Raw genomic sequence first — 13,943 nt, 5'->3', positions numbered from 1 at the left:
AGGGAGGGGACGAGAAGAGCCCTAGAGCTTCTATGTTTCCCTTTAGGAGAGCAGGCAGCCCCTGCCACCCTGGGACACGGGGCCTTTGGGCTCCCTCCCAGGGTGGGAACAAGAGGGTCTGTGAGTCTGGCCAAGCAGGCTGAGATCTAGGCAGAATGCTGCTCCTGAGCAGGCCTGGGCATCCGGTGGCTAAGAGCCTAGAAGGCAAGTGTGAAGGGGGCTGTGGGGCCCATGGTGACTCAGCAGAGATGCTCCCATCTGCTGACTTCTGGCCCCGGGGCTCTGATCTGAGCACCCCTCTCAGGAGGGAGAACACTCGGATTCCCTTTTCCTCCCAGTCCCCAGAGGGAAAGGGAGACAAGCCAGGGGCAGGACGGAAAGGGACATTGAGGACCAGCTAACATCCTTCTGCCCAAAGAGGCAGTCTGACCTGATGGGGAAGCGGAGAGGAAGGGGACCTGACGTCTCCCACACCAACCTGAGATTCCAGCCAGAGCTGGATATGTGATCCCAACCCCTGGTCCTAGAGTCAGGGGCGGCCCCCCCCTCCCAAATCGGCAGGTACAGCCTTTGGGGCCGCTGGCTCTTTCTCTGCCTGGTGAGGATGGGATGGCAGTTTGCAGTCGCCCAGTCCCAGCTCTGGACACACCATCCCAGCTGACCCAGGCACCCCATGTGGGAAAGGCGCAGGAGACAGGGGGTGGGGACGGTACCGGCCCACCCGGCAGTTCCACCGGTGCCTGGGAGCCTAAGCAGCTTTTCTCCGGAGGGCAGGGAGGCACATGCTGAGGCACTTAATGGGGTACACATGGGGGGCCCCCCAGGTCTGTTCACTGGGGTACAGTGGGGTGAAGAACTCCTGCAGCGCGGCCCCAGCCACCACAAGGGGGATTCAAGGGGCAGGAGCCTGAGGGCCCTGGCTCTTCCCGCAGTGCCCCTTCCTTGCTGGCACGGCATGGCCTCAGCGGCTTTACCAGGAATTGTGTGCTGCAACAAGGGATTTGAGGGCTCGGAGCACAGACGAGGAAATGCGCTCGCTCTTCCTTGGGGACAGCACGTGTGATCTCACAGCAGCCAGGCACTGCAGTGGAGGCTTCCCTCAGCCTCTGCCTGCCACCTCCAGGTGCCCTCTCCCCGCTGGCCCTCAGGGCCAGCCTCTTCTCTCTCTCCCCTAGCCCTCGGCTTCCCGTCCCTTCTGCCAGGCCCACCCACTGGTTCTGGTCAAATCCATACCCTCCCCCTGCCCTGCTGACAACGACGCCCTTCTCCACACAAATGTCCTGCACACTCTTCTGCCTCCTCACACCCGCTGGGTCCCGGGTCGGCCCGGAGCTACCCTCCTGCCTTGGGGCCTCCTCCATTCCCCATCTTGCAAATTCTCCAAAAGCTCCAGGCACCCAGCACTTTGCTCCTTCTGGACTCCCCACGTCCACCTGGGGTCGGTGCTCATGGGACCTTCACGCCCCTCTCTCCCTGTTAATGTTTCTCTGTAGACAGACGTGATCGCAACCAGGCACGCGCCTCCCACTTCATTTCACATCACCTCCCCTGGCTCCAAGAGGAGTCACCCATGGCAACCGGTTTCTAGAGGCATCTGTACTAGGGTTCAGCCATGGTCCCACACAAGACCCCCTGACCCGACCCCAGGGGCCCTCCTGACACGCCTCAGGCTAAGCCTGGAGGCCGGTGTTCACCCCCTCCTCCCTTCTCCCGCTCACAAAGAGTTCTCTGTAATGGAGAGAGGGGGCCACACCTTGAGACACCAGAGGGTGAGCATGAGCCACCTGGCTTTCTCCCAACCCTGCCCGGTGAACGTCTCTCCTCCCACCCACCAGGGGCCTCACCTGTGTGGGTACCGTTTCCCGAAGCCGTGCTGGTGACGGGGTGCCAGGACCTCTGAGGCTCCAGCTTTCCCCAGGCTGGGCCGGGCCCCCAGGGTCACAGTCCCTGGGCAGCACAGGGCTTGCCAAGGGAAGCCGGGCTCTGCGAGCAGGTGCGCCCAAGCTCCCAGGCTCTGCGGCCGCCATCTCCGGCCTGAGGCCCAGCCTGGGGATTAGGGGTGGATTGCTCTGGGAGATTTCCCCTCCCCTGGGGCTCACAGGCTGCTCCTTCCCATCTGGGAGGAGACAGGCAGGATCACTGAGCGGGTAGACCCAGCTCTGATGAGGTGCCCCCCTGCCCTTTTCTACCCACCCCCAAGGCCAGCTGTTGCCACGGTGAGTTCAGTGTGCATGAGGACCCCCAGGTGTGACAGGCAGCAACTCCAGCCCTGGTGGGGGCAGGGCAGCACATGGGGACACATGTGCCTGCATCACTCATCCACCTAGACGGGCACTCTGCTCATCCCCTCCCATCATGCATGCTTCCCCCATCGGAAGCCCTTCTCATACAGTCATGGTCCCATGGACTCCCTCTCTTCACCTTCTAATGGAAGTAGGGCTCCTAGCCAGGCTTCCAGGATGGAGGGGTCTCGAAAGCCAAAAAGGCTAGAGCCTGGAGGCGACTGCTTGTCAGATCCTAACACAGCAAGCTCAGCCTGGAGCCCTTTACCTCTCTCTCCCTGCTGCTCTGCTCACTGGCGCGCGGCATCATCACTCCCAAGGCACCCTCCCTCGCCAAGAACTCCCTGGGGGAGTCAGAACTCAGCCAGCCTCACCCACAGGACTCCTCTGCTCTGATTTTCTTCCACGAATCCACTCTGCTCGGATACCACTGCAACTACTTCGCTGCCTTCTGCTCCCCATTCCGCTCTCTCCTCTCCACCCCATCCCCAACACCCCCCAGCATGGCCCAGGTGAAAACACCCAAGATCAAACACAGCCGGCAAACTCACAGCAGTCCCTTCCTCCTTGGACCTCATCTTGACACTCCCAGCAGGAAATCCTGTGAGCGGCCAGCAGAGGGGGTCAGAGGGCCACAGTTGAGGAGAGCACGCTGTGAGCGGGCTGGATGGCCTGCAGGGTTCAGGGCCAGGCTGGGGCTCTCAGGGAGGCTTCCGAAGTAGAATCACCAAAAGGCACGGACCTTGCACCTACTTGAGCCAGCGAGGGACTCAGGGCTTAAATACTGAGAGTCCACACGTGGTAGGGTGGTCCCAAGAAGGTGCAAAGAGATAAGGAGGGCCCAGGGCTATCTCTGGGGCGCAATGCCAGGGCACGCAGCCAAAAACACCAAAAGCAGGAGTCCCCACACCCTGGCCTCACAGAAACCTTACACACATTAATGGTGGCCGATGACTTGGAGTTTGTGACGACAGGAACCTAGCAAAAGCCCATCACACAGGTCCCATTTTCTGGGGGCCAGCTCAGCCATGTGCGGTCAGGGAACACTTCCAGCAGCTCCCGATGTCTGCAAAAATCCCTCGATTTTTACTTTATGCTTTGGCATTGTGCACAGTTCCTCTTGCATAATGGTTATGTGTAAATAGGCCTTAGGTCTTACTTCCCCTAGGAAGGCAGGAACCACATCTTAAATGTATCCGAGCCTTTCACTGTGCCCAACAGAGGACGGACCCTTCCTCCATATGCACAATGACCAAATGCCCTACCTCCTCGAGCTGCAACCAGCAGTGGACCTACTGCGGCTCTGTCCTACGTGGCCACAGACACAAGCTGGTCTGCTCGTACAAAGACATCCCTCTCCTTCCAGAACTAATGACAATCCTATAAAATGATGCCTAAGGCAAAGCGTACTGGAACCAAAATTTTTAAAAGCATGTTTTCGCACGCATTCTTAACACAGTCTAGATAATAACATTTTGGTTACTTCAAAATTATCATCAAAAACCTTTACCTTTTCCTAAATCCATAGCAGCTCTTACTGATTTTTTCCCCAGTATTTCTCACTCCAAAAGTGTTTTGTTTTTTTTTTTTAAAGATTTTATTTTTAAATCATCTCTACACCCAATGTGGGGCTCAGACTCACAGCCCTGAGACCAAGAGACGCACGCTCCACCAACCAAGCCAGCCAGATGCCCTGTAAAAGTGTTCTAACTACTTCAGAAATTTTGGTTGGAAAACATCCACAACCCACCAAACAAGCCATAATTTTAAAGGCCTCATTTTTGTATGTCATGTATCAAGTCAGATTCAGCATTATGCCTAGAAGTACTTCAAAAAAGGTTTGTTGCGTAAATGGAACAATTAAAAACAAACAAACAAACACACACATCTCTCCCCTGCCTCCCTCCTTTCTAGACTCCGCCAAGCTAAGATCTGTAACCTTTCCCTACAGGCAGAGCAGAAGGCGGCCGTGCCGGCAGGAGGCCAGAGCTGGGGCTGGGGCCGGGGACGCTAAGCTCTGGAGCTCTCTCATGAGCTCTCACTCCCTGGACTGCCCAGGACCGTGAAGGCTCAGAAGCACCAGAAAGAGGTTCCTGCAAAACACATCGCACCACCAAGAAGACCCAGAGGAGAGTCACCGTGCACAGGCATCCGGCGTCTCCCTCACGGGAGGGTTCAGCTTCTCGGCTCCGGGGACAACCCACCCATCCGCACAATAACTGAACAGCAGGAAAAAGGGGGGTGGAGCGCAGGGGTGAACCAACAGTCTGCTAAGAGAAAAGGAACAAACAGGAATCCGGGGGACTTCTGCCAGGCAAGCCAGAAGGAGAGAGATCCCTTTTCCTCTAGAGTCTGTTCTTGTCTTTACACGTATGAAATGTTCCCAGACCCGCCAAGGACACAGAACTTCCTGCCCTGGGGGTGGGGAGCAGGGAGCCTGAGGCGTCCCGGTGTGGTAGGAAAGGTGATGTGAGCCCTGGATTTGGGTCCGAGTTCCACACTCGCTCTGGGACCTCGGTCAAGTTCGCACAGGCCCTGAGGCTCAGCGTCCCCCAAGTGCAATGGGAGACGTGTTTGGAGAGCAGGGGAGCCTGGGAAGCCCTGGCTGAAGGGGAATGCATCACAGGAAGACTCACCAAGGCTGGGCTCCGTGAGGGATGGCTAAGCCTCTCGGTGGCACAGCAGAGGGCCTGGGGCCCGAGGCCTGCCCTAAATCCTCCCCCTGCCGCTCCCTAGCTATGCGGCCTCCACAGGCCCTGTACAGCGCAGGGCAACGCAGGAGGAGGCAGCAGGACCCACACAGGAGTAGCCTGGAGGAAGAGGCCTTCAGGAATGAGACCCGGGGCATCAGGAGGCAGGAGGCTAGAGGGTGAATGAGTCCAGCCCTGGAGACGCTCTGTAGCTGAGCCTCAGTTTTCCTGGCTGCAAAATGGTACATAGGATCCTGAACTCCCGGGCTGCAGTGAAGATCAAATGGGAACACGCCTGACACGTCGTAGCTTCCACTGAACAAGATGACTAGCGTGGAGGCCCTCACGCACACACGCACCACAGTCGCTCCACGAGGTACCTGGGAGACGGGGCCTGGGCCAGAAAGAGCCAGAAAAACAGCTGCCGTCTGAAGCCAAGTGGAGAACGGCAGGCAGATGTGGAAGGGCTGCCCAGGGCACTCAAGCACTGGGCTTGGGAAGGACACAAGTCCCAGAACTAACCTCCTTCTGCAAAGAGAAGGTGCTGCTGGGTGGATGCCACCACGTGTACCTGCTGGTAAGTCCTGGCCGGCCCCATAGCCCTCTGGCTGGCCAAGATGCAGGCCCCACGTCAGCCAAGCTGGGCAGTCCCTGTGGCTCCTGCACACAGGACCCCGCAGCTGGGCTGGGGCAGGTGTCTCTGGCAGGCACTCTCCACTTTCCTAGTTAGTCTGAGTCCGGGGTGAGAGATGGGCTGGTGCCGTCCTGGGAGGGGACACTGCATGGACCAAACAGGGCCCCGGCCTCTCCTCTGCTGGGCTCCCCTTGGTTTAGACTCTCTTCGGAATTCTCAAGCCAGGCCCCTTCTTTCCCTAACACTCCAAGTACGCCATTTTTCTGGTGTCTTCCTTTGCCCCCGTTATGGTTCCTCAGCCCCTTCCCCTTTCATCTTCCTACTTACTCTTCTTTCTCTTGGGGGAAAAAAAAAAAAGAGCACAAACTACATATTCTGAAGGATGGGAAACCTGAGAAGCCATCGGCTTTAGGAGCTAAAGACAGCTCAATTTAGTAGCTCAGAATAGAAGGTGAGGCCTTCAAAATCTCAGGCTCCAGGTGCGCTGTGAAAATCTCTCAGTTAGGATCCCTCCGTGGGAGGCTGCTGCTTCTCTACCCCTTAGAAATGGGGCTTGGGGACGGGGTCAGCATTCCGAGTTCCTCCCCTAACACTCACTTGCCCACCCTACCAGAAGGCGCATTTTCTTACAAACTCGTGTTACCATAGTGAGCCCTGCTTTTTCCCTGGGGAAAGGCGGGAGGGGAGGAAGGCTCCCAGTCTTCGGGATGCACTACAGCAACCAAGGTGGGCATGTTTCCTAGGAGCGGGTGCAGAGGCTTGGCCCCGTGAGCATGAAGAGCAGGCAGCAAAGGCCAGAGGGAAGGCTGGGGGACGACCAGCATGCCTACGCCACCTTCCAGCTGCTTCCAGGGAGGGAGGAGGTCATCTCTCCTACCTGCCGCTCCTTTGCCCAGCTGATGCTGTGGACCCTCCTGCAGGAAGCCCTCCACAGGCACAGCCGTGAGCCAGGTGCCAGGCAGTGGCGAGAACCACTCATCTTGGCCGCTTTTAGGAAAATCAAAATTGGTGTCGGGTGGGTAGAAAAAGATGACCGTTTCATAGCCACTCCATCTCCTGGGTGGCTGGGGACACTGGGGACAGGTCCAGAAGAAAGTGACCCGGAGGAGACGTAGCATCTCCTTTTTGGACAGTTTTTAGGAAAGCAGAACACTCCCCCCCCCCCAACTCTATTTGCCAAGAAGAATTTAGAATGATTCTTTTCTAAAAGCACAGGACTGAAATGCAGAACTCTTGGGGTGTCCTGCTGACGCCAGGGCTCCTCACTTCCCAGGAGCTGCTCTGATTAGATGAGGAATGGTTGTGACAGTGCTCTGCAAGCTGCGACATGCTGCTCCATTGCGTGCCGAAGCCAGCCGGGCTCAGGGGGACATGAGCAGCGAGTCCTAAGCGCCTGCCACCATGCCCCGGCTCCCCTGAGAAGTCAGGACACGGGCATGGGGCCCAGACCATATTTGGGTCTGAAGCTGCTGCTTGGGCCGTGAAGAAACCTTATATAATGAAGTTAAGATTACAGAGTGCTTGTCTTTCCAGCCACCCGAAGGAGGTCACGGTATCGCTTTGGATCTGAGCTTCTGCTGAGCATGCTGAATTATTCACTAGCCCTGGATACCGGCCCAGCTCTGGGGTCCCAGAAGTGGGCTAGCTGGAGAGATGGAAAAGGATGCCGTGAGAACTGCCCAAATCCAGACCGGGGTGAAGGTCCAAGAGGACAACAGAAGCAGAAGCACGAGAGTCAGCCTCTGGAGGATGTGGAAAACAGGGGCTGGGGGTGGGGGGGCGAGAACAGTCAGACATCCTAGCACCTGGAGAGAGAGAGAGGAAGGTCGGACAAGGCTACTGTACCCAGAAACATCATTCATTGCCTCCAGCCCCCACACTGCAGGGCAGGGGAGAGCCCTTGGTTCCTGGAGCCTAGCAGGAATGCAGTAGGGTGTGTGGATTCACCCCTGCTTCTGTCTCAGAGCCCTCTGCCCTGCAGGGTATACACAGAGAAAGCCCAGACTGCCCATGAGAAGAAAGAAGAGGAAGCAGAGGGGATCAGGTTAACGATACCATATTTCCATTGCCTCACCTGGCACCAGAAGGGACCAGGGTCATGTTTCACATCTCAGGGATGTGGTGGATCCAGGCAGGAATGTGCGCGGTGGCTGGGGAGACCTGTGCCAGCTCCCATGACCCATGCCCACATCACCAGTGCTGGCTCCTCACCGTCTGGAACCAGGTGACAGACAGCTCCTGTTGCCGCTGACTGTTACTGGCCCTGGTGTGGGGCTCATGCCCAAACTTTGAGCACACCTTCCACTGGGGTGTACCTGAGGGGCCTGAGGATCTCAAGGGAAGAGGCTGAGCACCTGTGTCTGGGCTGGTGTCCACTCGGTCCCCAGGGGCTGCACACAGGGTCTCCCACAAGTTTTTCACCTGAGCTAAGAGGGTTGAAAATGCAAATGAAATGCAAGACACTGGGTCTTATTAGGTAACTTGGACATGATCTAACTTCACCACCCACCCCCAGAATTCCATACTTTCAGAAACCAGGGCTAATCTGGAGAACAGTGGGAACTTTCCATCTAGAAAGAAAGTCATGGATGTCAGTAGGGAAAAGATGAAAAAAGGCTAATTCTAGAAGCCTCCTGGGACAACTAATTGAGCCCACGATCCTATTTGAAAAGAGAAGGCTGTAGCTCATGATCTCTGGGATCGGAGATTTAGGTAAGGGATAGAGTCCTCACCTTTTAGCCCCTCTTCTGCCTGGACAGGACCCCTACAAGGCAAGGGGCTTTACCTGAACATGAGGAACTCAGGCTAAAGGAAGAACCCCTTGATTTGCCAGGTACCACAAGATAGACTGCTGTGTGGGGCCCGAAGGACCCTGGCAAATAGGGTCTTTGAATCACTGAGACAGGGAACAAAGGTTCAGGGCAAATCATTGAGCTGTCCCGCCATGGCCTGGCGAGCAGCTGGTGGCATGGGCACGGCCTCAAGAGTCTCTTCAGAGGCCGCTGGGCTGGCTGCCTCTGGTTCTCCCTCCACCTGAGGAGCCTTTCCATGCAGTGAAGAGAAGGGAAGAGGGGATGGGATGGGTGGCGGCAGGGAACAGAGAAGGTGGCTGTCCTCTCCAGCAATTGGGTGTGAACTCTGGCTGGCACAGACCCGAGTGTGTACAGGAACAACTCAGCGGGCAGAGTGCCACATGGCTCTGAAGGTGGATGTATTTGTGTAGACAGGCCGAGGGACCCAGCTGGACCTTAGAGCAGGGTCTCTTCGGCCACCCATGTTCTCTGGCCTACAAACTCAGACATATGAGGAGGCCCCACAGATGAATGGTGTGGCCTCCCCCAGCTCCTGAGGGGCCATGATTTGAAAACCCTCTCTCAGCAGAGCAGCCCCACCCATCTGTGACCCAGCAGGCTTTCAGACATAAATAAACTAGGGCCCCTTGGCACCTGCCAACATCGGTCTTCTTGGCAAGCACCTAGGGCTAAGGGTGGCCCCTCACGGGCCATCCCTCGGCGTAAACAGAGGTGCTTATTTATGCCAAGGCGGAGAAGAAATCTTGTTGTCAAATAAGTCTGGTGGAGGAGTCTACTGAGGAACAGGATGTCCAGAGTCTGCTCTGGTTTGGGTGGTGAGCTGAACATCACTGGTTTCCCTGCCTGGAGCCCGGAGATAAGACCTCCCCGAGGCCACAGGAAGTATCCAGTCATGACATGATCCCTCCACCCTCTGCACCTCACTGGGTGCACCTGACCCTCTCCCACCCCTCCTGTCCTGGTTCAGCAGGGGCAGCAGGCTGGCCTGTCAGTAAAAGTCCTGCCACGGAGCACGTCCATACTGGTCTCCTAAGGCTATCCCGTACACCCTCTGTGAGCTCCAGGCTCCTACCACCTACGCCTCCTTGTCCTCAGAGTGCACCAACCATACCATACAGAAGGGGAAGGGCAACCAGAGCAAGGTCGGGTGCCAGCCTGGCAGAGCTGACCATAAACCCAGCGTTCCCCCACCATCCCTCTCCTGAGGCCCTCCAGCCGGGGGCACCTTGCAGAAGCTCAGCAGGGGTGTGGGAAGTGGGGCAACAGCTGGGGGAAAGTTTTGACTAAGGCCAAGAGGGAAGCAATGACCAAACCAGATGTGGAAGAAATGAGGAAAAGGGAATATAAGCCTCTGACCCCGCCAGGGGCTAATGCACTCCCTGAAAGGCCGGGAGCAGGAAATGAAGGCAGGACAGGAAGAGTTCACATTTTCCTCCGTGAAATGCGAGTACACATTTTCTAGGAAATGCTGCTCAGCAAAAAGAGACAGAGAAAGAAGGAGAGAGGGAGGGAGGGAGGGAGAGAGCCAGAGAGAGGGAGAGAGAGGGGGAACTCATCTTCCTCATCTGCCAGGGAACCAGGAGGCCCAACCCCATGGTGCCTGCACCCAGTGGTTCCTGCTGCAGCCCCAGAACCCAGGATTCCCAGAGGTGAAGGACGCACTGCACACAGATGGAGAACGCAGATGTCACCTGCATTCTCTATGCACCTGCGAGTGCCCCAGTCCTCCAACAAATGGTGACAATTTTTTTCCCACTTTATAGCTATAAGGTAGAGAGAAAAACTATCTTGCTCAGTGCTCCACAAATGGTACAAAGCAGGACGTGGGGCAGAGATGGGCATTTTTTTTTTTTTTTTTTTTTTTTTTTTGCTTTTAAGGGGAAATCATTTAAGGCACGGTGTCAAAAACAGCTCAGTGGATCTGGAGGGGACGAACAACAGCCCAATGATGTCACCAAGGCTGAGTTGCTTCCCAGGACTGTGAGCCCCTATCTGTCCCCCTGCTGCACCCCAGGTCCTCTGCTCTCTTGGGGTGGCGGCTGGGTGAGCCTCTCCACGACAGCTGAGGAACTAGAGCTGCCTCCAGGCTGTTCCAGTAACTCAACCCCCGCCAGGGCCGCTCTGGTCCCAAAGCCAGCTGGTGAGTTCCAAACAATGGCAAGGGGTGTGGGTAGTGGGGGAGGCTTATGAATTAAAAATAGATGCTAGTAATCACCAGTGAGCTTGCAGAGAGCATGTGGGGAGCTGTGTTTACTAGAGAGAAGAATACCTTCTATTCATGCCCAGAGACTGGGGTGGAACCACCAGAGCATCTCACACCGACCAATGGCCTCCGGGTCTGGGGGAGGCAGCGGCCAGAGCAGGCTTTCCTGATGGCCAGAAGACCCCTTTCCTCCTCAGGAGCCGCCCAGGGCCTTGCCTATCCCTGGCGGGACAGTTAGAGGACAGGAAAGCTGTGTAACTGAAGGGGGAATGGCAACCAAGCCACGATGTCACCCTCTTGAGCCGAGGCAAACCCACGCCCTGTGGATCCTGCATAAAAGGGTCCCTAGTGCTTTTGGTGACTTCACATCTGTTTGGCCTGGTGAACATGCTAGAATGTGGGATCCAGTCTCCTCTCTGCCAGGAAGTGGCCGGGTGCCCTGAGGCAAGCAGTGTCCTGATTCCTCTAGGCCTGTCTCTTCAGCTGGAAAACAGACACAGCGCCCGATCTGGCAGCTTCACGGGGAGGCTACTAACCAGGCAATAATGCGGCAGGGTTTGGGAAAGCTGGAAGTTCTAAACAGGGATCGAAGACAATCACAGGAACCACCCTTTCCCCCAGGGACCACCCTGAACCCAGAGAACCATCCTTTCCTGCAGCTCACCCAAGAGTATCCGGCCCCGGTCTTTCACCAGCAGCAAGAGGAAAACCCCGGCTGTCTGAGGGCAATGTGAAGACCAAGCACCAGCCACAGGCAAAAGCCTGGGGAGAGGCTCCCCACCAGTGTGCCTCCCCCGAGCCCCAAGCCCCCTGCGCTCCCCATCAGCAAACACCAACAAGCCTTCACCAGCTCCCAGCAGTGCCCGCCACCCACCCGCTCCGACTGCTCAGGCAGCCGGAGAATACAATGTTCACATCCTCCCTCCTCATAAAGCAGCTGTGGTCCCAGGGACCCTTGCGTGACAGGATCGTTCTAGTTTGATTCTTAAAGTGTTTTCATTGGGGCGCCTGGGTGGCTAGTCAGTTAAGCATCTGCCTTTGGCTCAGGTCATGATCCCGGGATCCTGGGATCGAGCCCTGCATTGGGCTCCCTGCTCAGCAGGAAGCCTGCTTCTTCCTCTCCCACTCCCCCTGTTTGTGTTCCTTCTCTCGCTGTCTCTCTCTCTGTCAAATAAACAAAATCTTTAAAAAAATTAATTATTAAAAAAAAAAAAGTGTTTTCACTGACTTTGAAGAGGTGGAGAGGTGGGCCGGGCTGCAGTTGCACACAGAGCATTGCTCACTACAAGCTGATAACTCGGTTCATTCTGCTGGGCCCCTCTGGTCTCCACTCCACAAGGCCTTTCAGCCAACAGAAGCAGATCTCACTCTTGGAGCACACTCTCCACAGCTGAAACTATGCTTGCAAATCTTCCAGTGCCATCGTTTTAAATCCTGTCCGTACACTGACAGTTCCCAAATGTATGCCTCCAGCCTGGATCTCTCCCCAAGACTCCACGCTCACACATCTGACTGCTTCTTTGCCATTTCCACGTGCATGTCGAAGAGCCATCTCCAACATAACCCGTCCAAAACCTCGCTCCGATTTCTGCCCCACCCCCAACCCCCCATGGCCCCTGCCAGATATCTGTTCCATCTGCCTGTTTTCCCAACTCAATTAATGGCAATTTTTTCTTTCCAGCTGCCAGGCCAAAAACCCATGTGCCACCTTCGCCTGCTTCCTTTCTGTCATGCTCCACATCCATCAGAGATGGGTGTAACTCGAGCTCGGAAGCAAATCCGGGATCCAGCCCCTCTTCCCACCTCCACCACGCCCACTCAGCTGCAAGCCACCACTGCTTCATGCCTGGGGGATTCCAGTAGCTTCCTAGCTGGACTCCAGGTTCGCACCCTGGCTCACAGCCTGTTCTCCACACAGCAGCCACAGTAATCTTCTTCTTCTTTTTTTAAGATTTTATTTATTTATTTATTTATTTGAGAGAGAGTGTGTGTGTATAAGCAGGGGGACTGGCAGAGGGTGAGGGAGAAGCAGGTTCTCCAATGAGCAGGGAGCCCGATGCGGGGCTCGATCCCAGGATGTTGGGATCATGATCTGAGCCGAAGGCAGACGCTTAACCGACTGAGTCACCCAGGCGCCCCTACAGTGATCTTCTTAAGAGGTGTCACATATCTGTACAAAAACCTTCTAATGACTTCCCGTCTCACTTGGGAAAAAAGTCAGAAGACCTTTCCCTTGTTGGCGAGGCCCTCTGTGATCCGTAGCTCTCCCCACCCATCTTTAAAAATCAACAGAACCCACAATGCCCCAACCCAGGACTGCCATCCTTTCTCCCAGATGAGCCATGCATGCTGCCCCCACTGCCACCATCTCCTCGAGCCACTGAAACGGGTTTCTTGTTCGTGACCAATGGCCCCCACTGCTTGCGACTGCCTATATACGTTTCCGATGTGACCTGTCACTCTCGCTACAGTTCACTCTGTTGAGTACTTCTGTCCTCCTGCAAACTCCTTCCTCCTTTTGCTTCGGCATCACCTCTCTCCAGGACGACTCCTACGTGTCTGGCTGCTCTGTCCCGTATATGTTGGATCCGTCCTTGGCCTCCTGCTCACTCAACACATGCCATGAGTTCAGGCTCAGTGCTGACTCCTAGAGCGCCAGCCCAAGTCCAGCCCTCTCCCCCACGAACCCGACTGCCAGCTGGTGCTCTTTAACTGGATAGCCCCCAAAAGCACCTGCAACTCAACATGTCCGAAAGTGAACTCATCACTTGCCTTCCAAAACCTGCTCCCACTCCCATGTTTCCTCAACTAGAGGATGCCCCATCCCTCAAGCTGGTGAGCCAGAAGCCCTGGAATCATCCTCTACTCTTTCCCTTCCTTTGTCTTCCTCTCCACTTTCTCACTGGTCTCTTGAGTCCAACTTGGAAAGGCCTTCTGAATTTGTCTCCTTTCCATCCTCACTGCAGCGTAGAATCCTCTGGTAGCTCCAAAAACAGTTTCCTTGACTCCACTCCTGCCCCCTTCCCAGTCTATCTTCCCAGTCCTACACTGAGATCCAGAGGGACCACCTCCCCCCAGCTGCCTGCCTAACACCCATGGACGGCTTCACACTACCCTTGTGATCCGGGCTCTGCCTACCTGTCAGCTCCCAACAGAGCCGGATGCTCCGACCACGGTGAAGCCTGGAGCCCCCTGCACCAGCTAGCCGGCTTCCGTACATGCTACACCCTCCTTCTCCTCCCCTCCCCCTCGTTCTTCCCTGGCTAAATGATACTCCTTCAAGATTCAACTCAATGGCTTCCTCTAGAAGGTCTTTGCCAA

The 13,943-nt window shown here is 56.0% G+C and overlaps 1 protein-coding gene across 1 annotated transcript in view; it reads right to left on the bottom strand.

The window, feature by feature from the left end:
* TMCC2 (transmembrane and coiled-coil domain family 2) overlaps window positions 1-13,943 on the bottom strand; it is a 38,576-nt gene that overhangs the window by 11,041 nt on the left and 13,592 nt on the right.

Source organism: Ursus arctos, unplaced genomic scaffold, assembly GCF_023065955.2.
Source record: "Ursus arctos isolate Adak ecotype North America unplaced genomic scaffold, UrsArc2.0 scaffold_2, whole genome shotgun sequence".
NCBI classification, from domain to species: domain Eukaryota; kingdom Metazoa; phylum Chordata; class Mammalia; order Carnivora; family Ursidae; genus Ursus; species Ursus arctos.
This window is presented reverse-complemented; position numbering and strand designations above follow the sequence as displayed.